This window comes from Lepisosteus oculatus, chromosome 3 (assembly GCF_040954835.1).
Source record: "Lepisosteus oculatus isolate fLepOcu1 chromosome 3, fLepOcu1.hap2, whole genome shotgun sequence".
Classification (NCBI taxonomy): domain Eukaryota; kingdom Metazoa; phylum Chordata; class Actinopteri; order Semionotiformes; family Lepisosteidae; genus Lepisosteus; species Lepisosteus oculatus.
In genome coordinates, this window is record NC_090698.1 from 60,185,344 (window position 1) to 60,192,500 (window position 7,157).

Consider the following 7,157-nt stretch of genomic DNA (forward strand, 5'->3'; position numbering starts at 1 on the left):
ATTCATGCTGAGAGTCTAGACATTGTATGACAGTTTTACTATCATAAACGTCTTCCTAAGAACACAGCTAAACTGTGTCAAAAAAGATAAACTGAAATACATTAGATAAAAATAAATCCAACTTAGGGTCTGAGAAAATAAGAAAATGATAGATGCATGTTTACTAGAAACCTAAAATTTATAATGAATGCCCCACCTTATTTCAGACTTAATATGAACTATAATGATCTTACAAACACAAAAGGGTGCATTCCTTTTAGGCTTTCTTTCTAAATGGCTTTTCTTATTATATTTTTTCTGCAAGCATTGCTCTAAGGTCTTGACAACTCCAATACTTCTCTTTTTAAAGCAGAAAGTACTATCATGATAGTGATAAATTGTTAGGGGCTGCAAATAAACACTAGTTAAATTACAGTATCTAAAATTGCTAATAAGGGAACAATTTATGATGTAGAATTTAAAAGGAATTCCTAATTGCACTTCAGCTTGCTGGGAGGATGCTCCTTCTATAACATTAACAGCTATGTTGTTTTGTGACTTGGCTCCTCTCCAAGGTTTGAGAGCTAATTGGAATTAGAATAACATTTCTCAAAGGCCATTCATTTACTCAGGCTGAGTACAAATTACTATGCAAGAGAGGCTGAGTGTTCCTAATGATACAGGATAATGATGTTTTATTCAGATTTTAACGAGGTGTAATCACTCTGGTTGAGAGAGGGAAAAAGCAAAAAAAAAAGATTAAGAGGGTGCAACAATTATCTTTTTTTTCAACTATTAAATCACAAGCTATTTTTTTAACCTTGGCCAAGCAAGCTAAATCATGAATGCATGCATGTACACTACAGTACGTACAGTAGGCATGCATGTATGAATTTCCCTATGTTAAGGATTAATAAACATGAGAGACTATAATTTACTATAATACACTTTAAATATCTATGCAACCATTTATATTTTATAGTACCTGAATTCAGTTTGAGTTTAAAAGCAGGAATATATTGTCCTTCGTTTAAAAAATCAATACTGACAGAATTATACAGCACTGTATAAGAAAATCATTTTGTTTTTAATTTTTAATGTGAGACAATTTCTGTATTGCATATTAAATTTAATATTTTTAATTGAAGGTAAATTCTATGTTCTTTACACTTTGTACCTGAGAGTTTAAGATATTGTTGTATTTGAAAACATAGCTGTATTGTCACAATCCTAATCCCTTCTCTTAAGGGCGCTCCGACCCCTTTGTATTTTAGTTCATTTCGTGCGGTCCAGGAGAGACCTGACGGCATAGGCTTCCTCATGGCACGTTACCCTGGTTTTATTCCCTGTTCCTGTACCGGATCCCATTCTGGTTTTTAACCTTGTTTATCTCGGATGGATTCCCCGGTTCCTGGGCTCTGGAATGCTCCCTGGATTTCCCCCTTGGACTATCTGGATCAGCTTGCCTTTGCCACGCCCCCCGAGCCCCAGATCACCACCCCTGTCTGTCAACCCCTCCTGTTCCTCGTCGTCTCCTCCCTGTTGTCCTTCTCCACTTACTTCCGGATTATACCATCTGCATAGGGTCCTGAACTCCGCTTCACGGGAGCCTGGACCGGCTCCTGTTACATGTATATTGGCAGCTATGATCCCTAGCAGTGTGTTCATACAGTAAAGTACCTCTTACTCTGTGTAAACCCCTTTTTGTTTTTGAAATGTGATCAATTGTCTTTAGAGATTGTAGAGTGTGCTTAATTCCTATCTAAACACTTTTGGTCAGGCTTTCAAAAAGTAAATCAAATTATACACTCTCAGAAGCCAACTTTCTTGAAGTGAGAAAATTTTAAACTATATCATAACAAAGCTGACTTCTGACCTGTAGGGAATAAAACATGCTCATTTTAATCTGAGATGGTAATGTCATGTAATGTCATTGTTCCAAACTCATAAATACACTCTTGACCTTCAGAGTTAGAGCTTGTTAATATGCCAAACAACACCCCCTAAACACGTGCAATAGATATATCTGGCCAACATTTTGTTTTAAAATTGTAAACAAAAATTGCTTCCATTAAAGGATTCTGAGAATTTAAGAAAGGAAAAAACACATTAAAAGAAAATAACAGTTATTTTTAAAATCCACATTTCAAGAGAAGTCCTGACATCCTTTTTTCTGCTTTTTGAAAGAGCTTATTTACTTTACCTAATCTATTAAAACCACAAGGCTGTACAGGTCACACATCTCAAGATTTACATCTTATTATAACATTTCTCTACAAGGGTCTTCCTCTTACGTGATCCACAGTTAGCTTCCTGCCTAGACATTACTGAAAAAATGAAAACTTCCTGCAATCAGTATTGAAGAGTTAGTTTAGTTTAAGATTTCAGGATGTGAATACGGAGGGTAGCATGCCATGGCCAGCAGCCAAAAACCTCTTGAAGGGACACATGCATCAAAGGGCCCTGTAAATCTCCTTTTAACCTCCGTCTCAGCTCTGAATGTAGCTGTTTTCTTAGGCAGACAGCTCTGCTTCCCTTTTGGCTCGCAGAATGATCTGTCATTGTCTGCCCTGATAACCCAAAGCAGAATGTAATGAAGTAAGCATGCCTGCCCTTGTAAATAGGCACACTGGTGGAGATTTGGTTAGCCCAGCTCATTTATTACATTTTCATCAGGAAGGGGTGGGGGTTGGATGATGTGTGTAGGACTTACTTATCTTCTCCCCTGCCACTGTCAGATACACCACCCTACAAGCACAAACACATAAACCCCAGAGATTTGTAAGGTTACAGGAGTAATTGGCTTCCCTGCATGTGTTTGTGCTCGTAGAAGGTACATGTCCTCATTAGCATGAGTTTTCTTTCACATTTTATATTTTGTCACTAAGAGGTTGTTTATTTTTAATGGTCTTTGGGGCAGTGGTGCTCTAATCACATACTATATATGAACCTAATCACTCATGAATAATCAGTCCTCCCTCATTAGCTTTTTATATAATGCTCAACCTCTCATTTTGTTTTAATTTCCCCAGCCTTTTAATAACCATTCAATGTTTCTACTATTCCTTTTTATTCCTGAAGCATTAAATACAAACTAAAGGGTATTAAGAAAATGTGCTTCAGGAATAGCTGTAGCAAAAGGCTTTTTTTGCATCTTTAATTGCATAAAGGGCACACAGAAAGAGCTCTTCCTCTAATATGAATATTTGTTCAAATATTTAAATAAGTGGAACTTAACAAATTACCCATCTTAAAAAGTGTGGCCAATTGCAATTACCTACACTGATAAGACCTTAATTTCAGTTACACCAGAAAGCAATGTTGATAATTGACATGGAACATTAATTTCAAATTAGGGTGCATAACTATTATTGCAATCTGTTACAACGATTATGTCTAACACTGGAAAGAAATAGGCCCTTTAACCTCTGTCTAAGATACAATCTCCTTTTACTGTTGTTGTTCTTGCCTAGAACATTTTTACACACTTAGCAGTCAGTATTGCAAACAAAATAACATGAAAAGGTTGCAAATAAAAGGAGATGATTCAGCCACTCTTGCTCCTTTGGAAGTATAATAGCTAAATTCATATAAATCTTCATTCAACCACTTCTTGAAAGCATCCACAGTTTGGGTCATAACCACTCAACTACTATGCTTGTTCCAGATATCTGTAAGATTTTATTCTCTATTATCCATTATAAATGAATTTCCTTTTAATTTGCAGTTGTGACCCTGTATTCTTGTTTCACTGCTGAATGTCAAATTGTTCCCTGGCATCTGGCATGACTGTAGCTAAGCTTCTTAGGATGTTATATTCTTGAATTAAATTTCCTCACAATCTTCTTTGCTCTAGACTGAGAGATTTTTGCTCCTTTAACCTATCAATATACTGTATAACAATACTCTGAGAACAAGAAAAGTTCATGTAGGATTGAAATATGATTTATGTACTATGGAGACTGTGGCAAGCCGGCCTAAGAAAGAACTGCAAAAGCAGACAACCACCCACCAAGAGGCCATGAAAGGTCACTATTAACTGTAAGTAGACACAATGTGTGACAACTTGTTAATTGATTAGATTATTTGTAAAGTTTTATTTCCCCAATATCACATCGGTTTAATTAATTATGGGTTTTGTATATAAAGGGCTTGCTTTAGATGTACATCAATCACAGTTTAGCTTGTGTCTAAACTGTGAGGAAGCCTAAGAAGCAATCAAAGCACTAGAAAGCAAAACAACTAGCAAATGAATTCTTCCTTGACTGAGGAAGAGAAAAGAGTAAAGTTCTTCAGATGATTTTTCCTCAGATTCCCATTGATTCAGAGCAGAATAACTAGAATCAGTTAATCAATTCAAGCAAAATTTCTGTGATTCTGTTTTCCCGATTTCATGTTAGCCATTCCCCCTATTTCTCTTCTCCCTGCTCATAATCTGTTGCATGCGCAAAGCAATATAAAGCAATGTGTCAAATGTGTCTATACCCAGGTGCAGCACAAAAAAAGCAAAAAACTTATACCTTTAGATGGACCTTTCATCATGGAAGAACAACATGATAGGGATTGAAAAATGTGAAATTTGGGCAACTATTTACATTTCCAAGACAAGAAGAATCAATAACATATCAGAACCACATGGCAGTAGTGTGAATTCTCTGACAAAGACCAGCCATAATTAGTACAACATGTATATAGCACACTTTATGCCAGAAAATAATAACAAGAACAAGGAGTGAACATGTGTTATTCAATCTATAGTATCAATCTAAAGTATTTCCTTTAACTCTACACACACACAAAACATCCCAAACTTAGGTTAATAGCTGGACCCTGTGCGTGGCCGGAGAGGTGGTTCAACGAAAATCTGAAATGAACCGAAGGTATCCAAATAGTTTGACAAGAGAGGAGTCTTGGATGTAAAGCAAAGGTCGTAATCAAAAGATTGAGAGAGAACTAGAAATCAGGATCGAAGGGTTGAATAGCTCTAGCTGAGAAAAAGTCTCAACAGTGAGCGAGGACGGATGGAGGAGAGAGGGTTTAAATAGGGAGGAGTGTGGTATCAATTTGTGCACTAGAATGGGTGGTGCGGGGTGCATGTGGGTATGTGGTGATGCCTGAGTGCTTGCGTGTGATTTGTGACACCACCCATCTTTGTACATCTTCAGAACAGTAATACCATAGGGATAGAAACCTCTCCACAGAAAGAAGAGATCTCTGCTTTCTCTAAGTCATTCAACTGAGCTGGGGCACTTCAAATGGGTACTGTGTACGCTGCATACACAATCTCCAACCCAGGCCCTATTTATTACCAGCAAAGTGAAGCAACATGTCATTGCTGTACACCTGCCATCATGCACACACAACATGGTGGGGATTGGAAAATGGGAAACTCTGACAACTACATGTCCAAGACTGTAGTTGTTTTTTTGTATTAAAGGCTCCTTATCTCTACAAATGTCACCACCTTCAGACATGCAGACCTGTCATATTACCTCCAAAGCAGCCAATAGGCATGACGTATTAATGACCACAGTCTTAATGTTCAGTCAAGACTCAGAGCTTGTGTCTAGCTCTGACTGCATGGCTTTCCAGGGTCAGATTAAGAGTTTACATGGGCTCAACCCTACATTCTGCACCACAGGAAGAGACCATCAAGTATGTGAGTTTTCAAAGTGGTTTCTAAGTTCTCTCTGTGTCTTCTAGGGTCCAGCAGCCCTGCTGTCCCTGCTGTCATCTACTTTGAATGAACCTGAGAATCCAGCTTGGTGTTGCTCCCATCCTTGCTGTCAAAGACCCAGCCTGATCACAAGCTGCAGCTACAAATCTTTGCCTGCTTCCACGTTCAATGTTTCTCATCCCTTCCTAGAGCCTTGCAGTTACCTTCTTTAGGTAAGTGTTCTATTCCTTCCCCAGAAAATCATTGTTTGAACCTATGAGGCAAGGCTGGATTACTGCACACAGCCTGGGAATCAGCATGGCCCCCAAGATACTCTTTTGTACACTGTTTTCAGCTTTTGTGATTATGCCCTTCATATAGGAGTTTCTCACCACCCCACAGAAATGCAGAACATCCACATGAATTTCCAGAGGGATGGTTGTTCCTGAGAAATGCTGCCCAGGTGACATTTTACACAGAGCTGCACTCTGCTCATGGCCTCTGAGTGAAAGATGGGAAACCTTGCAGGCTCAAGCTTGAGTCTTAACTCTAGCTGGAGTTCTGGAATGGCCTCCAGGTGGCACCAAGCATTTCTCCTCTAGTAGTAGTGAATTCCAGTCATGATGAGCATGTGGCAGCAGGGCCATAGTACTCAACCTGCATCCTGAGCAAGCACTCTAGCCAGGGATCTGATTATATTAAGGTTTAAGTTAGGCCTATACTCATGTCATAAAATCTGATGCAAAAACCTGGGGAAACATCACTTTTAATGGGGATGCAATGCCATAAGGGGAAACTTCAATTGTAACAGGGATTCCAATTATACATACTTGATTTAGCAAAGTAGAAAAAATAGAATTAAAACTAGATATTGTCTTTATTTTGGGTTGTACACCATGCAATACAGTAGGGTCCTCAAATTTATGCTTAAACAACTACTGCAAAGATGTTGATGATTTTGGAATGAGAAACAATTTACCTCTAAGAATTATTTGTTGGTATGCCAGAAGGCCCTCCTGCTCACTCCTTGTGGTATGGTAATGATACAATCAATGAACTGCTTAAATGACACAGCTGTAGCTCTCTAACAAAGAGCTATGAATTCATTTTCAAAGTGTTAGGACTGAATAGTCCTGCTGAAGAGGCTTGAACTTTTGTGTTCTCATTAATTTAATTAATTATTCCATCCTACCCATTAGTTGTAAAGTGGACTTACTCATTTTATGACACAGTTTTAAAAAAGATGAATATGTATAGTTATTAAAAGTGAGAAACCCAGGCACCATTTAAGTCTGATTGGCACTTCTATTTTATGAGTAACTTCCAGGAGTAGAATATCTAAATAAGCCTCTGTACAAAGGCCACAGCATGGAATTTAAAGTGAGTGCACAAAAGTCATTGCTGTTTTTCTTATCATAATAGAACTTTCTAACAATTGACTTCTTTGTCATAGTAACTGAGAGTACTGATGTTCTGTTGTGTCAATCATTCCAAATTGTACTGAATTTAAATGTAATTATTT